The sequence below is a fragment of the Rhinatrema bivittatum genome, chromosome 8 (genome assembly GCF_901001135.1).
Source record: "Rhinatrema bivittatum chromosome 8, aRhiBiv1.1, whole genome shotgun sequence".
Taxonomy (NCBI): domain Eukaryota; kingdom Metazoa; phylum Chordata; class Amphibia; order Gymnophiona; family Rhinatrematidae; genus Rhinatrema; species Rhinatrema bivittatum.
In genome coordinates, this window is record NC_042622.1 from 22,132,922 (window position 1) to 22,159,799 (window position 26,878).

Here is a 26,878-nt window from a genome sequence, read left to right on the forward strand (position 1 = left end):
ACCCAATTACACATACAATATAATTTACATATATATGCACCAGTGGTGGATTGCAGGAAAATATGAGCCTAGGGGATTTTTTCAAAACCAGCCCGTGGGGTAACTGATGCACTCATGTACTTTCCCTGCAGCACATATGTCAACAGCTCCCAAAAGCACGCCAAGTTAATTCTGGAACCTGATGGAATTGAGCTAAAATATCTCCAAAATAAACATCTTGTGAGGTAAAAATATTGCTTACAACATGTATATTATACTTGTATGGAGTGCTGAAAAACCCTGCAAAAAAGTAAAAAAGACCCTTGGAATTGGTATTAGGTCTATTGTAATGTGCATTGGGTATGAGTTTTGCCCTCAGAAAGCCACAAGTAAACTGGATTACAATTTCAATACAGTAAATCTCCATATCAAAACTGCAATAACTGCCAGCACGCAAACACTAACAACCCTACTTATGAAAAGGCAACACTGTGATCATTACAGCAGAGCCTAAAAAGCCAATACACCTCCTGTTAGGAAAACAGAAAAATCCAAACTGCTACAGACCCCTACACAGAACCTCCACACTAGCAGAATACAACAACTCAGTCACAGATGCAAGATACAAACAGACCCTCACAAAAATGCAGAATAAAGTAACCATAAAGTATTAATACAAACGTGCAGACAAAAACTGAACTGTTAACCGCAACAGGCCAGACTATTATGCAGTGCAACAACGGAAAAACAGAAATATTACAATACCTGAAAAAACATCAAAATCAGTAAATATAAAGGATCAATAGAAGTAAAACCATACTAATAAAAAGAATATTTCAAAACAGCTGACAAATAGAACAACATCTAGTAATTGAAAACTCGTATACATTTTCCAGACCAATAAAATATTTCAAACACTATGCAATACTTAAAACTATAAAAGAATAACAAAATCCCTGGTTGTTCCTACCTGGACTCTTTTGATTTCCAGATGCCCTGAGATTGTTGTGGATTAGCAGGGGAGAGGTGAGGGGTTGCTCCTCCCAATCTCTCTCTCATGTAAACACACACACATAATCTCACAGATACACACACACAGACATAATCTCACAGATACACATAGGCATGCTGTCTCAGACTTGCAGTCATACACAGTCATCTATGCTCACACACACACACACACACACACACACACACATGCACATGCTCTCAGAGACAGATATGCTCTCTCACACACACACACACACACATGCTCTCACAGACAGATATGTTCTCTCACACACACACACACACATGCACATGCTCTCAGAGACAGATATGCTCTCTCTCACACACACACACACACACACACACACGTGCACATGCTCTCACAGACAGATATGCTCTCTCACACACACACACACACACACACACACACATGCACATGCTCTCAGAGACAGATATGCTCTCTCACACACACACACACACATGCACATGCTCTCACGGACAGATATGCTCTTTCATCCACACATGCCCTAACAGACACACACACACACACACATGCTCTCACTCATTCACTTCCTACCCCCTCCCCAGTAGAAGTACAGCAGCAGCCTCCTCTTTCAGCCCCCTTGGCAGAGGGACCTCTTCATTTTTCTTGAGGCCGTGGGGGGGGAGAGGGAGGTATCGCTGTTGATTTTCCTCTGGCCCTTGATGCCTCGTCCTGAGATGGCCCGGGGGATGCGCTTGAGTGGAGGTGGAGGCTGAGGCGCTGCTGTTGCTGCTGCTTCTTGGACGCCATGCGAACTTTGAGCCAATGCTGCCTCTTCCTGCAACGGCCAGCGCTCTTCTTTTTCCTGCAACGGCCAGCGCTCTTCTTCTTCCTGCCCAGGCGGACCCACCACTTTCTCTTCCGGGCCATGCGGACAGGAAGAAGGAGAAGTCATGCTATCACCGCCCCCAGACTGGGGGCGCACCGGCCCTGCACGCAGGTCCTCTTCAGCAGCCCCGCAGATCGGGCTCTGCTGGGACCTTACAGTCCTTTCTCTCGGCCTCGGAATGACTTTCTTCTGGCCGCGGCAGGATGGGCTCTGCCGTGGCCTTGCAGGCCGTTCTCCCGACTCCACAAGTTTCTCTTCGGGCCACAGAAGCCCCACTTCACTTTGGCTGGAAACTTTATAATACAAAAAAAAAAAAATTCACGTGACAGGAGTGATCGGCAGGATACCCCGATAGGTCAATCTGCCCCTGTCATGGACATATTACACAATGCCTACTTGAAGACCCTTAGTGGGGTGTTCTGCTGAATGTGTCGGCAGGGGCTGGGGGAAGCTGCGGAAGCAGCACTGACAGACCTTGGGGTGGGGGGGGGGAGGGAGGAGGAAGGAAGTCATAGTCATTGCTTAAGGGCGACACCTAGTGGCCAGATTCAGGGTCCATGATTGCTGTGTCCCAGATGGAGTCCTGGTGCATGACCCCCTAGCCCAGGATCATCACTTCAAAGACCAGGTTAGATACGTCATGGGTGGGGGTGATATAATAGGGGGAAAGCTTATGGCGCCAGATCCCAGCCCTGGCTGGAAGTAGAAAAGGATCAGGAGGAAACTGCTGGGTCAATAAAAAAAATATCTGATGCAGATATGGTGAATGTGCTTCAGAGTTCAGGATTTTTTTTTTTTTTTTAACAGTTCACTGACTTTGTTAGACAAACATTGCAAACTTCTGGATTTGTCAAACCAGTTTACTTTTTAAAAAAAAAGTTCATACTTCTCTACTACTGTTACCTACAGTCGGCCCACCATGAAAGTCTGACGCTATGTATGTGGTCTACAATAGCAAAAGCTAGGGTCCTCATGTGCCTTCGTGTTGTAGGCTTCTTTGAGCTGCCAGGGGGGTGGATTCACCGCAGACTGAAACAGAAGGGAATCTGGAATGGATTCGCTCAAATCTGCCAGAGACTTGTTGGTCAGATTTTGACACATATGCCCAGTGGATTTAGGGGGAAATCCATGGCTCCCCTCAAATTCAAATCAGGGCTGAAATGTTCCCGATGCACATTCGACCCTGCATGGTCTGCACTTATGTAGGGACGAAATGAACTCCTTCACCCTGAAGCCCTGCCGAGGTCGTCATCTCCGTTGGGAAACGACGCTGCATGGCGAAGAGGCATATTATCTTCCTGCTCATGCAAATTACTCACAAATCAAAGATTGCACTTTCTGCACCGTCATAGAAACATGGCAGTATCAAGCCATTGATGCCTCTGAGGATTTTTTTCCTCTCAAGGATTTGCTGTCCTACCATTTCTTATGTGAAAGATTGTGCGCTCAACTGTAGGCTGTGTGTTGGGGAAAAAGAAATTAACATTTTATGCATCCTTGGTCAAAATCTAGAGAAAACCTATTGCACCTAATTAGGGATGGGTTTACTAATTGGCCAATATTCAAGGAATGCTAAATGCTTGACCTCTATTTTACCTTCCAAAATTTTGATGAAATTTCAACCCAGACTAGGAGCCACAGTTTTTGGCTGAAAATGTCCTTAACTTAGGAATCTTAGGGGGTGGGGGACGGTCTATTTTAGGCCTGCTTTTCATTCTCCTAAATTCAGACACTTAAGTTAGGCTCCTAACTTTCTTTTCTTGCCATGGAGCCACTCACATTTTAGGGGCCTAGATTTAGGGACAGCTGTAGAGAGTTTCCTAAGGGCAAAATGAGGTGCCTATCTCTAAATGTTAGCTCAATTTTCAAAGGGTTTAACCTCCTAACTTTGAGAGTTAGTCTCCTAAAAGGCCCTTTAGAAAATTTACAAGTGCCAAGTGTCTAAATTTTTTTTAAATTGCATTTTGGCTTGGGGTCAGTTTTTCATGTAGAGTGAGACATATGACCAGCACAGTACACCTTGGTGAAGATTTGACATCATTTGGAGTGAGGAAAGTTTCACAAAGTTGAAATTTTGTACTATGCTATCTCGCCCTAGCTTGATGGTACCCTGTTTTAGAATTCATCAAGCTAGGGTGAGAGAACATAGTAGAGATGGTATCTTTGCGAGACTTTCTTCACTACAAATGACGTCAGATCTTCACTGTGCTGTTCGTACGTCTCACTGAACATGAGAAACTGGCCCCTAAGAACTATTAGATGATCCTCCTATAGAGATATAAATACTTCATTACTGAGAAGGCCTTGTAGATAGGCTCTCTCTCCCTCTCGTCCCTCCCCCCCACCCCCAAGATGCATGGGGTGCGGTAATTCTAAAGTTTCCCTAAACACGCCCCTTTTTCTTATTGCGGGCATTATCCATGCATTAATAACACATTTTGATAAATCTAGGGGTAAGGCAGCAAATTTAGGCCTGGATGAAGCACATGCGATAGCAAAAGGGGCATGTTTTATGCTAATATACAGTTTATTGCAATAATTACCTGTGCAAAGAGCTAAGTTAGCACAAATTGTGATAACATTTTCAGACTTTGCAATAAGTGCCATACTTGTTGTATTCAACTACTGGGGGGGGGGGGGGGGGAAGAGAGAGAGAGAGAGAGAGAGAGAGAGAGAGAGAGAGAGAGAGAGAGAGAGAGAGAGAGAGCACCTAGCCATAGTGTCTTCTCCCTAGACAGGTATTTGTATCCCTATGATAGGCCCACCTAGTAACTCAAGGTGAGGTTTAGGTATTAGTGTAGGGGGTTAAGGGCCACTTTGACATTCAATGTGAGATGTACGAACAGAACAGTGGTCTCTTGTGAAGATTTGATGGCCTTCGGAGTGAGGAAAATCACTCCAAGATGTGATTTGGGCAATGTTCTCTCCATCTAGCTTGATGTTACCCAGGTAGAGTGTCCATCAAGCTAGGTTGAAAGAACATTGCCCAAATCTCATCTTTGAGTTACTAGGTGGGCCTATCATAGGGATACAAATACTTATCTAGGGAGAGGACACTATGGCTAGGCTCTCTCTCTCTCTAATAGGCCTTTCTGGAGACATCGCACAATGCAAGAAAACCTTACTGCCCGGTTACACAAGCTATCGCACAGTTTAACGCTATTCAAAAAGGTGTAGTTAAAATCGGTGTTGAGTCTGTGCGATAGCATTTCGCAGACTGGCAAACCCGGCCCACTCCCCGCCCTAGCTCCTCCTCTTTTTGAAATTTGCTTTGCACCATACGATATGTTGCTATCGCATGCGATAAAGACATTTTCGCATGTGATAAGCCCTTAACGCATGCGAAAACGCCTTAGCGCATTTTGATAAATGATCCCCTTAGGTGCCTAAATGTATGAGCTCTGCTTTTCTTGAATGTCAGCCTCTAAACCCTTGGAAAAATGACCTCTAAGGCTTTTCTCCCATTCTGTGTCCACAGGGAAAAAGCTTACTAAATCAGGACGGAAATCTTATATCCAGCCAATGCTGATGTTAAATTCCTGTGCCTAACTGCTAACTGTAAGGACCTTGTGTGTACATCAATGTTTGTTTTCTTTGATTACAACAGCAAATAGTCAACCTATGAGGCTGCTTACATGGTGCAAGGTTTGTAGGAGGAAGGAATGGTCATTCAAGGAAACAGCAATAAATTCATGATAAGGCACTTAGGTAATTGAAAACATAGCATGGAAACTGTAAACTGGGTTCCTTCAGATGCAAGCTAGTGAGGTCCAGGCCTCAGAGCTTAGATAAAATCTACAGATCCAGCATGCGTCACATTCGTAAGTCTCTGAAACCTTAGTGTTGCCTCTTAAATTGATAAATCAATCAGAATTCATTCTGTAAAGCACTGTTTCATGTCATATCAAGACTTCCTTCAGCCTTAAAATATTGCGTCGGGAAGCTATAGTTCTTAAAATACTCTGAAAAGTGAAGGTAAGACTGTCCGCTCTATTTCCTTTAGGATCCTGGAACCGTTTATTTCTGCGGAGGAGACGTAAGGACAGTGCAGCGCTTCTCCCTCTCTTAGGCCGATGCTATACTGGCACTCATTAAAGGGGCGCTCATGATTGCTTTTCTGTATACTTTTTGGGCTCCTCCAAAATTAAGACCTGCTCCAGGCAGGCATTCATTTTGGTGAATAAAAATGTGCGCCTTGGATACTTGTTTTTAGTTTTATTTTTTTTGCATGGGGGGAATAGATAATGCATTTGCATGTGATGAGTGCTATTACCTATGTGAGCGATTGGATGCGCATTTTGAACGTGCTAACCCCCGTTTTGCACCAGGGGTTATGGACGCACGTCCAAAATGTGTGTCCAATCATGGGTTGAGCCGGGCGCTGCAGCCAGCGCATGCTATAGCACCCGGCCTGTCTGCTGGGGAGCAGCAGACGTTGATCTACAAGGGACAACACTCATGTGTTCGCTGCTTCCTACACCTTAGGGGTGTGAGGCCTGGTTTGAGCCAAGCACACGTGCACCTAGTCTTAGTGGGTTCGTGCATCAGGTTGCAAGGCCATTTTCGTGGACCAATAGTGGCAGTTATGCAGGGCTGGTGGTGAAGGCAAAGATGGGAGAGCCATTTGCTGCAAATCCAAAGCTAAAGAGAGATTTGACAGCAGTTTGCTATCGCTCATTGGCTGTTTTTTTCTAAAATTCACAATGATTAGGCTCTCTCATATACTTTCCATCACAATTAACGTCCCCTGCCACGTTTGCAGACTGCGGGTGGAATAAGATTGCACGCACATGTCACTCCGGGCCGGCGGAAACACTAGGAGAAATAGGACTGGGCCTAGGGCGTCGACCAATAGGGGGTGCAAGTCATGTGGGGCCGCGAGCGGCAGCGCCAAAGAGGAGTGGAAGGGCTGCCTGGGGGCCGTGAGCATGCAGTGCCGGCCGGCCTGCAGCCCTCGGCACTACGCATGCAGCTGGCAGGGGACAGGGAGTGCCCTCGCTCACTGGCTGGCCCAGACGGAACCGGAGCTGGAAGCTCTCTGCTTGGATCTAAGGGGCCGGCGCCTCTGCTCTCCTTCTCTCTCCCGTGCAGAAGGGCTGCTCGGGCGCCGTGAGCATGCAGTGCCGGCCCACCCGCAGCTCTCGGCACTAAGCATGCACGTGGCCGGAGCCGCCCCGGGGGGGGGGGAAGCTGCGCCCTCTGGATCTGGGGATGTGTCCTGGGCTTGGTGTGGAGCTCCTTGGGCAGGCAGCTGCTGCATGGGGGGGCCGGCTGCACGCCCTGCCCCTCGCCATCTACCACTCGCCCGGCTCCCTGAGCGGAGGGCACGGAGCGTCTCTCTCTCTCTCTCCTCTCTCCACTCCAGGGCTGCCAGCCAAACTTTTCCCTGCAGCCGGGGGGGCCGCCTGGCGATGGCTGCGAAAGGTTTTGCACAGTGGGAAAGGGGGCGCAGGAGGGCGTGGAGCCGCCGTTGCTTGAGTTGCATTAAGCACAGCTGAGATGAGAGGGGCTCTGGGCGTGGGTGGAGGGGAAGCTGCCGAGTTGTCTCCGGCCGCCTTGCGGTCCCTGCCCTACCTCCCTCTCGCTGCTGCTGCTGTCCAGGAGCGCAGGGGTCCGGTAGGGCGGTCTCCACCACTTTTGGCCACCCGCACATGGCTCGTGCCCCCTAATGGGGGGGGGGGGGGGGGTGGCGCGATGAGGAGGGAGGGAGGGCACAAGGCAGAAGGTGCCTAGGGCGCCTAATCCCCTTGTACTGACCCTGATGTCCCGCACATACAGGATGAGGGATTGCTCTCATCTCGTTAGTATAAAATCTCCCCTTAAGACGCAGGTGAGTGCCAAGTCCTGTAACCACCACAAGCAGGATAACAGCTCAGCATATTGCAGTTATGACTAATTAAAGTTTGCATGCTTGCAAGATATGTTAAATCTATTCAGTTAACAGCAAAACAGCAGCTGAGAGCAGGAGAGGACTTTCTGTCTGTACTGGAGAATAATTATCTATTAATTAAAGTATTTAGTTTTTCTACCAGAATTAGGCTTCTTGAAGGGATTTAAGATCTTAAGATGTTTCTGCATAGGTAACACGGTATATTAAAGCCTTCCCTTTATCCACACGCCAGAAGCGGTGGGAGACCAAGCAGCCAACCACTTCCCTGTTCAGAGATGAGGCAGGAGCGCTGCGTACATCCCACCATCTCTCACACTGCAAGCGTCCCACCCAGGGCCGGTGCAAGAACTTTAGGCAAACCCACGGTCATGTGCTCCCCTCCCCCCGTCTTACCTCCAGCATAGTCAGGGCCGGCACTTCCCGATAGGCGAACTAGATGGTGGCCTAGGGCGCCAGCCATTAGGGGGCGACAAACGGCAGCCATCTGGGGCTGCGAGTGGAGCCCACTCATGGCCGAGTGGAGTACAGGCTCGGCGGACTGCGAACGGAGCCCATCCTGCTCGCAGCCAAGAGAACGAGAGTCTCGGCGGGCCAGGGGCGGCGCCTCTGTGTGTGTGAGTGAGAGGGATTGGGTGTGCTCGAGAGAGCAATGGTGTTAGGGAGAGGGAGGGAAGGAGCCTGCGTAAGGGTGCGTGGGTGAATGAGACAAGGAACCCAAGTGCGTGTCTGAGTGAATGAGGTCGGGGCTGGGGCCTGGACTGGGGAGGGGGGAAGGGTTGGGCACAAGGCAGAAGATTTGCGCGCCTAATACCCTTGCATGGTGCCCCCTTCCTACCGGCGGCAGCGGCTCCAGCCCAGCACAGCCATTTCCTTCTTTGGTGGCATTGCCTCTGGCACAGCACCCCCTCTGGGCCTCACGCTGGCGGGGGTTTTCCGCTCTCGCGCCCCCCCCCCCCCCCCACACACATTTTGGCACAAAGATACGAGTCAGAGATCCTGCAAACCTCCCATCATGTCTCTAGAGAGAGAGAGAGAGAGATGAGGCAGGGACACTGCAAGCCTATGAGCGAGGAAGAAGGGAGACCATGAGCCCCTCACCCTTCCAGCTTCCGACCAAGAGAGGAGACGGGGGCAATGCAAGACTCTCACCCCCCCCCCCCCCACCGCGAGACAGAGCACTGAACCGGTGGCTGGGGGGGGGGGGGGGATTTCCTGACTGAACGCGTCTCAGGGAATAAAACCCGGGGGTCTCTGCTAGAGATGTGCAGGCCCGATAATTGGGTTTCTTTTTTTTTTTTGTCATATTTGGAGGATTTTTAATCTGAAAATCTTTTTGTTTAATGTTTATTTCACGTTGCATCCTTACGGAAAAGAACTAAACATTTAAAACCCTTCCAAAAATAAAATAAAATCAAGCCCCCTATACACGAGGCCGGAGCTAGGAACCACCTCAGCATCCCTCCCCCCTCCCCTCCCCTCCCCCCTCCCCCCTTTGGGGGTCAACTGCAAAGTAAAAGGGGGCCTGAGGGACACCCACTCTCCTCCCGCCCCATCCATGCCCGCTGCAAAATGGTGCTGGTTGACCCCCACGGGAGGGGTCAAGTGTGGCCGGGGTGGTTCCGAGGGGGTCCGAGGAGGCACCGGGCCTGCCGCAGGGCCAAACTCCGGGGCAGAATAGGCAGTGAGCCCCTCGACCAACAGGGGAAAACCCAACACATTTTTCATTGTTTTTTTTTTTCTTTCGTTTCGTTTTGAAAACACAGTGAAATGAAACAGGAGATGGTGTTGACATTCCTTTCCTGTTTTGTTTCAGACGAGTGCGGGTCCCTAGCTTGCGCCGCTCGGCCATGGTCAGTGCTGTGCAGACGTACGGCGGCGATAAACCTCGAGGGTCAGATTTCATCCTTTGGAAAACCAGGCATCAATAAGGTGTGCGGGATCCCCAAATGGTCACTGGCAATAAAAAACATGCTAATGTCATCTTCATGACAGTGATAATATTTATTGTGAAAGAAAAATTCCGTGAGCACGTCTAATATATACATAGTGCCTAATTCTCAAAGAAAAACTACCCAGGTAGATCCTCTTTCAAAATTCACGAGTGTAAAGGATGCATTAAGGGTGCGCAGACCAATTTATTTTTAGCAAAAATATTGTACTACATTCTGCATGCTTTAGCCTAAGCATAGGATCCTCTTTAGGGCAACTGAATGCACATAAACTCTCTCTCTCTCTCTCTATGTATATATACAGAAAAGAGCAAGACCAAGATCAATTGTCAGAATGTCCTGCTCTTTCCATCAGAATTCAGAAGAGATGACATCATTCTGTTATAAACCAAGCTTCTGTTCATTTTCAGTACACTGGGCGAGATTGGTCCTCAGGAAACCATACAATTCTACAATAAAATGTCGGCCTGCTTACTAATTGTTATGCATATATATATATATGAACAGGAAATGCTCTTTGATGTGTGTCCTGCCCAGAAGTTTGGAGCATTATACATTTTCCCCTTGCTCAGTCTCTAGTCTGTTTTCTTGGCACGTGCACCCACCTTCCCCAGTCCACGTTAACACAGCTCATCTACAAAAACGATCTGTGCTCCAACTACCTGGCTGCCATTGCCACGTTGCATGTCGTGAAGCCCGGCACCTTATGAAGAACAGAAACAACAACAACAAAGAAATGGAAACACAGAAGTATCACAACAGAAAAAAATTCACGTGGCCTATCTAGTATGCCCGTCCACGCTAACTGCTCAGCTCTACAATCCCTACACGCTGGTTTTGCCTACTGAATTCTTTGACGTGACTGGATTTATAAAACTCTTTTAATTGAAAGAAATATAGTTGCACTCATTCTGCTGGGAATGTGCCAGAGGCCACATCACAAAGTGATGTCAAAGAACACTGGAAATAATAAAGATCCCTGACATTTGTGCTTAATGATCCTGCCTAACCAATGTGCCGTCGTCGGAATTTGGTGTTTAACGGCTGTGAGAAAGGAGCTTTTTAGTTGGCAGATTACTGCAAAAAGATATTATTAAAATATGTTTAAACATGCCACTGGAATCCTGAGCTTTAATCTTCGTTTCTTTGCACAGTCGAGTCTGTGAGTAGTCAGCAAAAGAGTTCTCGTTTACAGTTGTGTCAGGGTGTTATGTTACGTAAATCACTTGGGCCAGCTACGAGGACATTATCCTTTTTTTGAAGGGTGACCAAAGCTAGCTTGTTAAAAAATTCTAGACTCTGCTATCTGTCTTTATTAGACAAGACCAGTGACTATCATACCAGCTTACGGATTTTAAAAGTAAGGGGGTCATTTATCAAAGTGCTATATGGCGAAAACGCCTTTAATGCATGCGAAAATGCCATAATGTGATGCAAATTAGAAAAAGGGGAGTTTGGGGCAGGATTTGTGGCCAAGTTTCATAATTTAAGAAGCCATATTGCCCAGCTTTACTATCAGAGCCCTTCTACAACCACTGGGGGGAGGGAGAGAGAGAGAGAGAGGTAGAGAGTCCATCAAGCTAGGTTGAGAGAACATTGCACAAATCTCAACTTTGGGTGAGTTTCCTCACTCCGAAGGTCATTAATACCTAAACCTCACCTCAAGTGACTAGGTAGGCCTCATATAGAGGTATAAATACCTACCTAGAAAGAGGGCATTATGGCTAGTCTCTCTCTCTCTCTCTCTCTCTCCAGTGGTTGTAGAAGGGCCCTGAATAGCTAGGCTGGATCTCCAGCAGCTTAAAAAGGTGCAAAAACATTATCACACTTTGTGCTAATACCTGTGCACTTTACAATAAACTGCCTATTTACCATAAAACACACCCCTTTTCCTATCGCATGCAATATTTAGTGCATTTTGATAAATACAGCCCTAAGAAGGAGTGGGCTGTTGTTTTGGGACATGAGTGCAGGCCTCAACTCTGCAACCGGCTCTCTGTACAACCTCCGGAAAGTCATGTTATCTCTCTGTGCCTCTGAGACCCAATCAGAAGCAAGTCATTTGTTTTACTCTGCCAATTTTCAAATTATTTCTTTTCATGCTACTTCCACCTCCTCCCTCTCCCCCTGGCCCCCATCTCCCCATCCATCAATAATTTGGAAAGAGAAATGTCGACTTCTATTTCTGGAGGTGCATCTGTTATGAGACGTCCTGTCGGAAATAGGCAGCAATTTGACGACAAACTGGACCTTGAAGTCCTAAGAAATCCAGTGAAGTTAGGCAAAGGAAGGGCAGGTCCCACAAATTTGGACCAGCATGGATTGTAAAATCCAATGGAGGACCTTTATTTCTGGAAAGGGTTAGGAGCATGGTGGTTTTGGATAATGGATATTTATGGGTAATGAAAGTTTCTCCATATGCAGGAAAAGAAACAGAGAAACAAAATACAACCGTTTATCGACATAAGTGAGTATATATTTTCAGAATATGGCCATTTTTCCAGATAATGGATGGAAGTGTTTATTGGGTACTTGAATATTTTGGGATAATGGAATGTGGCCTGAAGTCCATGATTTCTTCCATATTATGGGAGATTTGGGACAAAGGAAGTTTGGATATAAGGGTGCTCTACCATACTAAAATGTTCTGTTGGAGGATACTGTGATTTCCAACTCTGCTTCGGTTTCACCATTTTATGACCTATCCTAAAAGATAGCAAGGGCCTGATTTATCAAAGTCTTTTCTCATTGGTCGAGTTGGGAGAAAAGCTTTAGCGAATCAAACCCTTAATAGCATCAACCTCATTAATATTAGAACTGACCTAGCATCATAAGAACAAGTTATCTGCAAAAAAATCCTCCAACAACAAAAACCCTCCAACAACAATAAAATCCCTTCCATCAACAATATATCCCATCAGCAGTGGTTCATCAGGATGAAAAATGGCCAGTTTGCTGTTAACATTTTTCCATAATTAATTTTTTAATTTCTTATTTTTTTTGTTTCAGAAGCTAAGAAGTGCCATGCTAACAGACCAAAGGTCCATCAAGCCGAGCATTCTGTCTCCAGCCGCAGTCATTCCAGGTCACTTGGAAGAACCAGGCAGATCCTAACGGAGACATCGCTTTCCTGTTGCTCACTGTAGGATGTAAAAGGAGGGGATCCCCTACATCTGCCTGGCTAATAAGTTTTATTGGACTTGTCCTCCAGAAACTTGTCCGGACGTTTTTAAACCCTGCTATACTACCAGCCTACAACAACCTCCGGGATCAAATTTCATAGCTTAACTGTGCATTGACTACAGAAATTCCATCTTAAATTTGTTTGAAATCTGCAACCAGTTAGTTCCATGGAGTGTCCCCTGGTCCTAGTACTGTTTGCATTTGGATCATAAGGGGGTCCAGTAAATGCTGGAAGGGGTGGGTCACATATGATGGGATTGTGTGGTAATAGTAACTTTCCGGAAAGAAATTAAAAAGTTTATCCAGACGGTAACGGGGATGCAGTTGGGTTGGCTTGGGATCCTCTGGTGTTTCTTTTCAGTGAAGCCCTGTGGGGGCCCGGGATGAAATAAATCAGTTGACATCTCAAATATTGAATGCAGCTAGATGTGCTACTGCTGCCAAAAGAAGGCGGAGGCGCCAGCGCTCACTCAGGTATGTCGAAGATTGGACGTGATTTCTAAGATGGAACAGCTCACTGCAATTAGAAACCCAGGCTGCGAGCATTCAGAGCTATTTGGAATCTATACGAGAAGTGGCAGGGTTGTTTTGGAGGGGGGCTAGGGGTGGTTTGGGGGGGTATTAAAGGAAATGAGAAGGTATTTTATTGCTGTCAATACTATTTTCCGAAATCTGAATGAGGGACAAGAGTCAACCCTCGTTTTGCTGATGGTGTTGTATTTGACTATGTAAATGATTGTATTGTTCTGAGTTCTCAATAAAATACGCGTGAAGTCGTATTTACCAATATAATACTGATATTAAGCACGTAAGTACGATGTTATGCTTAATGTAAATACAGCTTTTTAGTATGAATGTAAATAGCATCGCTAGCAGAGCAGCTAAGTGTATTCCCAAAGATAAGTTCAGCATATCAAAGCCGTATTTCTAGTGTGGCTGCCGTGTCAGTCCACTGGTATGCACAGAAATAAAAGTTAATAAAACAGAAAGAACCATAACCAACAAAATATAAAAATACCATCTACAGTGCATAAAAAAGGTATCACCTGATATATTGTTTTGTTTTTATTTAACTTTTTTTTCTATATATTTCTATTTTGGCAGTTTAAAATAAAATTGTCTTTCTATCATGAGAACTTTATGTTGAAAAAATAAAGATGAAGGTGGGAAGTTTAAAAAATAAAAAGAAATTCATGCAGTAATCTATAGTTTGGGGCAATAAAAGTTTCCTTTCCTGGTAATCCACAGAAGTCTAAAAGACGTTGGTGGGTGTGGGGCCTTGATTTGTAAAGTTGCTTTCTGAAGTCCTCGGACTTTCTGTGCCCAGCTCAGTCATCGACAAGACCATGGATTCATGGCTCCGTAATTCTTCCTTTGTATTGGAAGCGGGCTGAGGGGGATGGAGGCCTGCTGGCTCGCTCTTGTCACAGCACAGGGTGGATTGTCAGAAGCCTCTTATTCGGGATCAGGGACAAAATCTTTGCTCGGTGCCAGTGTCGATGACTGCTTGGAACCACAAACCTTCAGATCCAAAGGGGAAACATTTTCAGAACAGTTTATGAACGGAAATGTGTTTATGAGGGTTATTTGGGATCTGCGCTGGACAATTTGTTTTGACATTATGGAATGCAAGGAGCATGCAAATTATAAACGGTGCGGATGAAACGTGTTGTGTCTTCCGTGGGGGCTGACCGCAGGAAAACTCCCTATTCTGTAATCACAAGTGAGAATTCATCTTGAACTTTGCTTTAAAATTCAGGCTGATCTCAGGCCTTGGTTCTCATCCCCAAGCACAGTTGCCTCTTCAAACTGCTCCACCGGGTCCTGATTCAAATATGGTCAATTGCGTGCTTCAGATACTGCCTGTCAGTATCACGTGCGCTTTACTGCATTCCAATTCTGGAACCTGTGTACTGAGGACACTTCTTTATTGAGCAGATCTATACTGTATATATTTTATGTTGATTCTCTCTTTTATGTTGAGGGAAGATTATGCACTGCCAAAGTGCGTAAGTAACTCCAGTTTGTAAAGCGAACCTAAGTGCATGAGTTTACTTTGGAAATGATCCCTAAGAATGCTCAGAAATTCGTCTGCACAGAGCTACTCCTGCTATTTGCAGAGCATCACTTGTGTGCATCATTTGCATGTATATATTTTTAATAAGCATGCGTGAAAATCCCCAACTCCGCCCCCCCCAGAATGCTTATTTTTTTGTGCACATAAAAGGACGCGCAAAATCAGGTCAGGTCATGCATGCTCTTTTCTGCTTGCAGCCCCTGCAGAATTTTACAACAAGCCCTTGATGTTCCTAAAGCCCTCTTATATGGGTTTAAACCATGCTTTGGAAATCGGTTTGGAGTTTCCGTGGGTAAAAATGTGCGTGAAACCCGATTTTTGCGTGCGCTTTCACCAACACTCGAAGTAGGCGTGCCAGGGGGGCGGAGTTGGTGCAGGGAAAGAATTTACCATTCATCCTTTCACTTTTCAAAGATGTGCCCGTAAATCGACCTCCGCAGAAAGTTACACAAGCGCATCCGTGTATTTCGATTGTGTTTGTTTAATCAATGTAAACCATTTCGAAAATTCACTTGGAAAACCAGCGTAACAAATAAACATTACCATTGCCTGGCGCGTCTACAGATTTTCAAAGCGGACTCGTGCACATGAATTCACTTTGAAAATTCAGGCAAAACTCTGCAGGGAACAAGTTCCCGCCGACCCTGTCTCTTTTGTGTTTGTTTTTACGATATTTTTGTTACATTTTGCTTTATGTGTTTGACAGATTCATCACAAATCAGAAATAAAAAGCAATGGAACAAACAAATAAATAAAATAAAAATGAGCAGTGATTCGCAAAATCACTGCCATATTTTTTTTCACCTCATTACGAATAACAATCACTTTTCTGGTCCTGTTATTGTCTTCGGTGCAGACTGCACTGCACAGTTTAGCTGTTTTATTTATTTAATTATTTATTTAATTATTTATTTATTTACTTAATTATTGAAACCAGATGCTGAAAATGGTTGAACAGGAATGGGCGCCATTATTGCAAGGTGAGCAGATGATCCTTAGAAGCAGCCTTCATGAGCTGCAACCCGCCTAAAAGCCAGCGCCCTTTCACAACTACCCGCCTGGCTCTTGTGCGCCCTCTGCTGACAATAAAATTGTAATGCTTGTCTCTTTCTCTCTTCCTGGAAACCTTTACAAAACAGGCCGATCCAATACAGTCCACTCAGCTGAGCGCACTATTTAACCCGTGGCTGGACGCGCGTTTTGGACGTGCATCCACAACCCCCCTGTTATTAGCACATCCAAAACACGTGTCCAACCCCATGCGACACTCATAGCAAACGCATGTTAATGAGACTATTAGCTATTCTCCCCTGATCCAAAAAAAAAAAAAAAAGTGCGCCCGACCCGCACGTTTTTACTCTCAGAAGTTAACGCTAGTTTCTGAGCAGCTAAAAAAAAGTGTAAAGAAAAGCAGAAAATACTGCTTTTCTGTACTTCCTTCCACTTAATATCGTGATGATATTAAGTCGGAGGAACAAAAAGGACAGAATGTAAAAAAAAAAATTTTTTTTTTAAGTGTGCTGGCGGTCAGGTTAGGAAAAGGGACGCTCGTAAAACTGAGCGTCCGTTTCCTTACCCGCTGACAGCCACCTCTCCTGGGCGCTCGCTGCTGAGGAGGCGACAGGGGTTCACATTTGTCCCTAGCGCCTCCTTGGCAGCCTGATCCCTCATTTAAATATTCGATCGCGCACCCAGGAGAGGTGGCTGGGTGTGTGCAAGAGGAAGGCAGGCTATAAATAAAGGGCCCTGGCTGGTCTTCCCTGGCTAAAAAGCTGCCCTGAGCTGAGCCCGGCACTGAGGCTTTACCGTGGGCCAGGCCCAGAGTCAAGGCCTAGCCCCAGCACCAAGGCCCTAGGCCTGGGCTGGTCCTGGTGCCGAGGCCCTAGCCATGGGGCCTGCCCGGAGCAGGCTGGGGCCGGGTCCTTTTCAAGGGCAGGAGCTGGGGGAGCTCCCACATTGGTTCCCCCCCCCCCCCCCCCTCTTACCTGCTTCCTGACTCCAGCGCTTCCGGCCATGTCCCGGTCCTCAAAAAATGGCATCATCCATCATTCCATGTAATAACTCTTTATCATTTTATAGCATTAATAGCCATATGCCTGGCTTTACAATGCCCCCAAAGAACTTACCACCCCAGTGGGCACCTGAGGCAAGAGAAGATAAAGTGGCTTTGCTCAAAGTCTCAAGAAGTGAAATCTGAACTTTATTTTCCCTGCGCACTGCTCTAAGCTTCGGTCCATTCCTTCTCCAGCCACTGGACAGGTACGGTAATATCAGTGATCCTGTCCAATAAATCACCCCCTCTTCTGCTTTCAGGCGATCACCCTTGTCGCGGAATTTTGCGCTGAGAACCCAGCACTAGGAAAAGCAAAATGCGGCCCCGGCGTTAGCAGCAGCCGTCCATTTAAGACGAACTCTCTTGGTTTCTTAAACTTCTCCGTCAATAAAATCTGCTAATTACGGACCTGCTGAATCACAAATATCAGACTGCAGCGGGTTAAGACTCTGCTTTCAGGGATCATTTCTGTAGTTGGTAACTGGGAGTTAAAAAAAAAAAAAAAAAAAGTCCTACTTTATAAGAAGTTGACTCGGGATTTTCCTACAGCTTCCCTCTATCCCTTGCCAGCTCCGCTCTCTGAATCTGTACCAATGACAGATTTCCAGGCACTCAGCTAATTTCCTTGTGAGAAGCCCACAAAAGATGTGGTTATAAGCATGAATGCAAGTAAGGAAACAATAAGATTAAAAGAACATCCGTTGTCCCACGCCTGGGGCTGACAGGGATAAAATCTTCCATTATCTGTGGCACCCACCATGGTCATTTAACTCAGAACCTGTTTCTATTATTTCATGACAAGTCCCTTCCCAGCCGAGGTATTTTTATGTCTCTTGCAGGGAACGCTCTGCAGATGCTGAACTCGCCCCACACCAGGCCATTTGCCACGCAGGACCGAAGTTATTGTCTCTGGACTGGCAGGGATATGGACCATGGTGCAGGAGATGAATCCCCCACTTCCAAGCTCCCCCCCCCCGTGCCGTGTTCAGATCATCCCTTTTGATGTCGCTTATCCTACTCTTCCCCGTACAACCAGAGGAGGGCAGCCCTTTCCCTGGGAAGAAACGTGACTGAGAGACCTGCTTCACCTCCTGAACAGAGCCTGCACAGACAGATCACACTGCTGCCTTCAGAACTTGGGAAAAGGAAAAAAAAAGAAAATTGTTGAGCAACCACGCCCGGAGGGGGAAAGCTATTTTTCACTGTGCAGGTAGGGGTTAAGCCTGGGCATTCCTTTTGCGCACAGACCTTGCCCTGAATTTTCAAACTTAGGTGCCTGAGTGGGCTGGTTCGCGCTCAGATTCGCCCGCGCCTGCTTTATTGGGGCCGGAGCTGGTGTGGGTTATCCTGCACGCATACATTTTAAAATACAAAAGTCTGCAAGTAAGACCCAGCTCTGCCTCCTGGAACATAAAGCTAGACATGAAGTCTGGTTCTGTGCGCATCGTATGTGCGCTAAACCCCGGGTTATTTTACAGCAGTCACTTAGATGCCTGTGTTTTATGCACGTACATAGCTTCCAAAGCTGAGCCCAGGGAGGCTCATGGGCGCACATGTGCACGCTCCTGGGGACACTGCTATTTTATAACTTACACACGTGTATGTGCGCATGTGCGCTGAATTTTGAGTTGGCGCCTGCCTGTGTGCGCAAATCCTGCTTCTATCACGTAATTGGGGGGGATTTTAAAAGGGATGCGCATCGATGCATTTGCCAGTTTTACCAATTTGTTCCCAGTTCTCCCAGTTAAGATAGGTCCTCCAACCTACCCCCCCTCCCCCCAGTTACCCCAGACCCTTTAAACCCCTCTCAAATGGCTCGTTAATTTTTTTTTTTTTTACTTACGCGCCATCCATAGCAGAAGCAAAGTTAAGTGGCAGGGGGGCCTTGGCGCGCGCCGGATCGCATAAGTGTTTACAGGCAAATTTCCGGTTAAATTCCTGAAGCTCCCATGCCCCGCCCATGCCCCGCTCAGACCACGCCCCCTTTTGAGAAGTTCCGAGATGTGCGCGCAGTAGCATTTACGCGCGTACCCGGGCGCCTTTTAAAACCTGCTTGGCGCGCGCGCGAGCCCGAAATATTCGCGCATCCCCTACTTTTTGGCCTGCGTTGGGCTTTTAAAATTCACCTGAAAAAGGACAGGTAATAGTGGCTGCTTCACAGGGTGATGGGACGAGACGCCACCGCGACGATGTTCTTACAGATTCTGGTTTTGACTTTTCCGCAGTATAATATCTTCGTTTTCGATTGACCTCATTCTTTGCTTTGAGCTCAGATTTCTCTCTTTGTTTCCCTTGCTCTGGCACTCTGCAAAGGACTAATGTACCCTGAATAGGGCCCGCTGCTGGGAGCCTTTGCTGTTTAAGCTCTGCTTCACATCTCAGCAGCAAAGAATCCAATAGCAGCAAGAGTGTTTGGATTAACCGATGTAATCATGGACTATGTCGAGGGTAGAAAGAGGCAGGGCAGAGAGCGCGGAGCAGAGAGGCAAGGCAGTGCAGGAAAGGACCAAACAAAGGACCACGTCAGATTCACAGAGAAAGCTAAGCCGCGCTGCCTTCAGAAAGGCAAGAGTGTGAGACAGCGGGGTGAACTTTCAAAGAGCTACGCGCATAGAAACGAGCAGATGCGCCTGTAAGAACCCTGTACTCCTGTGCACATCAAGCATGCGTGCTCGTTTTCATTTTCGCGCACACATCTACACACGTAAAAAAAGGGGCCCGCGTCATCCATTGCTCCTACCATGTGACAGGGGCCGGCCAATGGCACGGATACCCTGTCAAATGCTAAGGGCAAAGGGCCATCGGCGCCATTTTGATTAGTGGCAGCCGACGGCCCGAGAGCGGGAGATCCCTCCCGGGATCCCTGCTGGACCACCAGGTACTTTAAAACATTTTTGGGGGGGTCGGGAATGCAAATGAATTAAATTTAAAGGGTCGGAGTGGGTTTGGGGTTTATTTTTAAGTGCCCTTTCTTCCCGCCCCCCCAAAACAATAAGAAAGCCCCACGAAAAGTTTCGTGGGGTTTTCCTATCGGGTTTGGGGGCCCCCCGAATTTTGACGAGTTTGAAAATATCTTCCGATATTTTCAATCGTCAGAAAAACGATTCACATCCCTAAGACGTACACTTATTTAATCTGTGTGTACCTGATATGTGCAGGTTATAAAATGGTGTAGTAATTCTCTGCATGGCCACATCTGTGTGTCCACGGGCCATGCAGAGTTGTTTGAAAGTTCACCCTCCTTTACCTTTTAAAAACTAAAGGGAAGTAGCATAAGTGTTAAAATTATCGGAGAAAAGCAACCAGAAGACGTTTTTGGAAATGGGGACATTGTCAGTCCCAGATTCAGTGTGAGGCGTGAACTGAAAATTCAGGGCGTGGTTTTCAAGGAGACCCCAGGCCTGCAAAGCACGTGGGTCATTTTATGACCCGTGCTTTCTAGCTCATCAGCTTAGCTAGCCTGGGTATGCCCTGCCTCCAAAGGCATTTGCAAACTTTGCACTGGTTCTCTCTGCCTGTGGCGGGTGGGGGAGTTGAATAGCGCGAGTACTTTTGCAAATCCCATATTTGCATGCTATTTACCTCCCCCCCACCCCCCAACAGTAAAACACAACCTCCCCTGCCAGCCTGGATCACCTATTTTTAACCTGTCCTAATACAGAGGAGGGTAATTCTCAGGACAGCCCAATTTACCCGGGGAAATGGATTGAAGATTTGCCCTCACCCTGACTGCATTGTAAGTTGCATTGGCCATTGCGGTTAGTGTAGCTGACAGTCCCTTGGAAGCAGCACTGCAGCACAGTGCCAGGCAAACAGCGTTTTATTTACAAACAGTCGGTTTAGTCGTCCTCCTCATTGATTGCATTTTAGTTAGAAGAATTCAAAATTAAAAGAGCACCACACTTATTACTGCGCTCATCCTGGGTGACTGTATGCACCATTAATGTGTGAGGTGTGTGTGTGTGTGTGAGTGTGTGTGAGTGAGTGTGTTTGTGTGTGTGTATGTGTGAGTGTGTGAATGTGTGTGTGTGTGGGTGTGTGTGTGTGAGGTGTGTGTGTGAGTGTGTGTGTGAGGTGTGTGTGTGTCTGTGTGTGAGAGGTGTGTGTGTGTGAGGTGTGTGTGTGTGTGTGTGAGTGTGTATGTGTGTGTGTGTGTGAGTGTGTGTGTGTGAGTGTGTGTGTGTGAGGTGTGTGTGAGTGTGTGTGTGAGTTGTGTGTGTATGTGTGTGTGAGTGTGTGGGTGTGTGTGTGGGTGTGTGAGTGTGGGTGTGTGGGTGTGTGAGTGTGTGTGTGTGAGGTGTGTGTGAGTGTGTGTGTGAGTTGTGTGTGTGTGTATGTGTGTGAGTGTGGTGGTGAGGGGGCGGGTTGGGGTACTGCGAGAATTTAGATTGTCTCATGCACAAATGGTACAACAGGGAAAGGGTTTAAACTGGCAAGGCAAAATGTTGAATCTGATCTGTTAATGTCTTGATGTTTGCGATGCTTAAGAAACAAATTGCACACGGAGTGCTTTGTAGGATGTACTATTTATTGCTTTCAGTTTAAACATTCGTTAACTTTCAAGCCGGCGCACAGACGCTCATTGGCTCGCATGCACGTTCTAAAACAGCCTGGGCGCACGCATGTGCACGCAAATGCTGCTTCTACTGTATAAATTGGACGATTTTAAAAGAAGCGTGTGCCTATGCTATTCCCAGTTTTGCCGGTTTGTCCCCAGTTCGCCCAGCTAAGAGATAGGTCCTCCAAACCCCCCTCTTTTCCCCTCAGTTAGTCCTGATGCTTAAAACCCCGCAGATCTGCCTATTTTTCTTTTAATTTATAACTTAGGCATCCTCCATAGCAGAAGTAAAGTTATTCGGCAGGTGGCATCGCGCAAGTATCTCAGGTTCACGCCCTGAATTGCCCATTACCTGCCCACGCCCCGCCCCTATTCCAAATCTTTCGAGATGCGAGCGCGGTGGGAGATACGCGAGATTCCGGGCAGCTCTCAAAATCCGCTCGCCGTGCACGGGCCCGACATATTCCTGCATCCCCTAATCAATGTCTGCGTCGGGCTTTTAAAATTCGCCTTTGAAAGAGCTCCGCGTTTATATAAGAACATCTCAAGGCGGGTATAGCGCGCTTTCTTCCTTATTTGTCTGAAGAGGGAGCTCCACTAGGGATGCACGTTCATTTTGAAAATGAAATGAAAGAAAATGAACCGAATTTAGTTTGTTTTCCTTCTTTTCATTAAAAAAAAAAAAATTGGCCGGTCCTCTGCAAAAATTACAAGAGAAACCTCTCACTTCCCGTGCCTTTTCCTGATACTTTCCCACCCCCAGACCCTCTTATTCCATTACGACTTTAAAACCTGTTTGAATCCTCAGGGGTCAGGAGCAATCCCTGGTCGCTCCTGTCCCGCTGCTGCTTCTAATTCAGACGGCACCAGCAGACCAAGGTCAGCACCTTTATTGCTTTCTTCTGCACAAAACGACACCGACCTTGGTCTTCTGGCACCACTTGAAACAGAGGCAATAATGGGGCAGAAATGGCCAGGGATTGCGTCTTCTCTACTCATTTTAAAGACTTCATGGAGTAAGACAGTCTAGTGGAGGCTGGGGCATTGGTATTTAGGTTATTTTTGCTATTCCTCGCTAAGTTAGGTCTGACTGTTAAGCTAGGTCCTTTCTTCAGTCTGCTATCTTGAATCCCTGTTCAGCTTATCGCTGTAGTGTTACGTGTTTTGATTTCATGTTATTTTAATGGATGTGGTTGGTTTGTAAGTCGACAGAATGATGATGGGTATGTTCTTGGTTTTAAGTTTTAAATTTTTTTATATGAATGTAAGAACATAAGAACATAAGAAATTGCCATGCTGGGTCAGACCAAGGGTCCATCAAGCCCAGCATCCTGTTTCCAACAGAGGCCAAAAACCAGGCCACAAGAACCTGGCAATTACCCAAACACTAAGAAGAACCCATGCTACTGATGCAATTAATAGCAGTGGCTATTCCCTAAGTATAATTGATTAATAGCCATTAATGGACTTCTCCTCCAAGAACTTATCCAAACCTTTTTTGAACCCAGCTACACTAACTGCACTAACTACCTTCTCTGGCAACAAATTCCAGAGCTTTATTGTGCGTTGAGTGAAAAAGAATTTTCTCCGATTAGTCTTAAATGTGTTACTTGCTAACTTCATGGAATGCCCCCTAGTCCTTCTATTATTTGAAAGTGTAAATAACCGAGTCACATCTACTCGTTCAAGACCTCTCATGATCTTAAAGAAATCTATCATATCCCCCCTCAGCCGTCTCTTCTCCAAGCTGAACAGCCCTAACCTCTTCAGCATTTCCTCATAGGGGTGCTGTTCCATCCCCTTTATCATTTTGGTTGCCCTTGTCTGTACCTTCTCCATCGCAACTATATCTTTTTTGAGATGCGGTGACCAGAATTGTACACAGTATTCAAGGTGCGGTCTCACCATGGAGCGATACAGAGGCATTATGACATTTTCCGTTCTATTAACCATTCCCTTCCTAATAATTCCTAACATTCTATTTGCTTTTTTGACTGCCGCAGCACACTGAGCCGATGATTTTGTAACTCACCCAGAATGGTGGATGGGCAAGAAATAAATATTTAAAAATAAATGAATACATTTCATTTTTTTGTTTGTTTGTATCTCAAATAAACCCAATGCAATTAAACAAGAAATGAAGCAAAATGTCCACTCCTAAGATCCATATAAGTCAAAGGCCCACGTTAATCCTGAAAGGAGTTTGGGAAAATCCTATAAGAATTCTGGAAGAGTCTCTGAAAACTGGGAACTGCTTGCAATGTTGAAAGCTCTTGTACCTCATCATCTCTGGATATATCTTATAGGTTCATCTAATACAAATGTATCCAAATGCACAAGGAAAAAGAGACTTAAAAGTAGAAGTAGAAATGATTTTGAAGAGACCTCAACTCCCTATTACAAAGTCATATTTTTGATTTGACATGATTATCGATATGAATCTTGGTCTTTTGACATTAGAGGAGTCCCCGACATTCTGGGGATGTTTGAAAGGGTTATAGATGGCATAAGTTTTTGAAACTTCTTTTAATACTTTTATGGCACAGTCTGTATATTACAGATTGAATGACAGAAGAGAGGGTGACGATGTATCAAAGCAACTCAATAAGGTCTTGTTTATTTACTGTGGGTGGAGTGGGGCTGGACCACCTGCAAGACCTTAAACTGCCTCCATGCCCAATTGGCAGGTCGAAAGCTGAGATTGGCATAATGGGAGTGCTCTATTAGACCCGAGACCAGCAGCGTGGCAAGGAGCAGATTTTGCAACATCCTTTTGGCCTGCTTATTATTTGTGCCAGTTGTGGGATCTTAGGCCAATTGTGAACTTTGAAATACGCTCACCAGTAGAAAGATCTGACTCTGACTAACTTGCAAGTGTTGAAATATGGTCATCAGTGGAAAGATCTGACTTCAATGGAGGAACATGAGAAGAAGGAGGTACTACTACTTTTTACTCCAGTTATAAAGCTTTCTGGCATTATGAGTCTTATTTTTCTTTTGGAAAATGAACCAAAAGATTACTTATGCATGTATATGCCATTTTTACACTTGGGACCCCTTTGAAAATTCACTCCTCTATGTTAGAAATGGAGGGAATTATTGCATCGTTTATGGGACCATCTGGTCTAACAACATGGAAGGCTAGAGGATGATAATTACTGTGCTCTTGAGGATTTACAGTTCAGTCTGGAGGAGCTGCTGAATGGGTTGTTAAATCCCAGCCATAGAGAGCTCTATGAGAAAATATAAGAACAGATCATACACTCCTAGAAGACCATGGATTGCACTAAATGTATCCATAAGATTTTGGTTAAGAGCAGGAAAATACATTTTTTATGTAACTTTTTATTTCTAAAGGCACAAAACAGTGAAAAGAGAAGATACAAGAACACGTAAATAAACCAGATATTCCGAGGCACAGTGACATCCGGTGGAAACGCAATAAGCATTACAAAACACAGCAAAGCAATTTGCCTCTCAGTCAGTGTCAACCACATGAACTTGAGATCTTTGCCATTCCCAACAGCGACTTCCAAATCTGCCCCTAGCCCTCTGAATGTCCTCTCTGCAGAAAGGTAAGACGGTTCATGAAGGTGCGTTCAGCAACTGTTGATTTCCAGTGGTCCAGCGAAGGAGCAGACTTCTAGAGAAAGGCAATCGTTATGCAAGCAGCTTGAAGAAGGGACGATATTTAGTTTAGTTTAGTTTATAAAAAATTTGTAGCCCACATAAATCCCAAATTTTGAAGCAGAGAAACATGCACAATTAAAACTGAAATATGAGCCCCTTCAACCAAACCAATAAGACCAATGGCCCCCACCTACCCGTTAAGCATAAAGAGGCATCAATTCGTATTACAACATCTGTGATACCTTGTATAACTGTGCGTACCTCCTGCAAAAAAAGTAAAGTCAATAGCACATTTCTACCATCTCACATGTATATAAAAGGCAATCATCCCACAGCCCCATCAGCACATCGGAACAGACTGGCTAAATTTAGCAAAATATAAAGGCTACCTATATGTACAGTGTAAATAACAATTCTCTGGTTCTATTACAGATGGAAAATTTAGAAAGTGAACACCAGATCATTCTCCAAACATCGCCATCCAGATTCATTCCATTTAGTGACTAATGCATTGCTAGTAGTACATTGCTGAGCCTTCTCTCTAAAATAGCAATAAATATGTGAAATAAATTTGCCTGTTGAATCCTTTGTAAGAATACATACAAACCCATCTTTCCCCCTAATCCAGTGATGCTGCCCTGAGCTTTAATAATGTCCCTTCTGAGTTGTAAATATAGATATTGAGTGTGACGTGGAAAGCCAAACTCCTCCACTAAGTCGCCAAAAGATTTACGGGTACAAGCGCGACACAACAGACCAAAAGACTGAAGACCTAGCTCTGCCCATAATTGAAAGTCTACAGATAGAGTAGCTCGCTGTGTAGTAACAGGAGGGGGCAATACTGGATCTGATGTTGTAGTGGATGATCATCTGGGAACGAGTGACCACTGGACGGTGTGGTTTAGTTATAGAAAACAAGAGATGAAGGTTCATTCTAAGACGAGAGTTCTACACTTCAGGAAAACGGACTTTCTCAAAATGAGCGAGTTCCTCAAGGAGTCGTTAGCTGGATGGGAAAATCTAGGGGAAAGAGAAGAGCAGTGGGCAAAACTAAAAAGAGACATAAGGGCAACTAATTGTTTTGTTAGGAATGTAAATAAAGGGAATAGGAAAAGAGACCATTATGGTTTTCTAAAGAAGCAGCTGAAAAGGTAAGGGAGACAAAGTTAGCATTCATAAACTACAAGAGATTGCAGAAAGAGGAAGGCAGGCGACAATAGAAAAATGCAAAAATTCAAATAAAAGGAAAATAGCAAATATAGTAAAACGAGGGATAAGACCTTTTTTAGATAAGTTACTGATAGAAGGAAGTGTAAACGTGGCATTGTGAGACTCAGAGGTGATGGGGAGGAAGATGTAGAGGCCGATGAGGAAAAAGCAAAACTGCTTAACAAATATTTGTGTTCGGTGCTCACTGTGGAAGGGCCTGGAGCAAGACCACATAAAGCAAACACAAATAAGATTGGAAGCGAGGGAAGCCTCAATCGATTTTCAGAACAGTGAACTAAAATGAAAGTAGATAAGGGGATGGGGCCGGATGGGATACATCCGAGGGTGATAAGGAAATTTAGAGATGTCCTGGCGGCTCTGCTGGTGGCCTTTTCAATGCTTCTTTAGAATCTGGAGTAGTTCTGGAGGCCTGGAAAAGGGAGGATGTGGTTCTTATTCATAAAAGTGGAAGTAAGAAGGAGGCTGGGAGC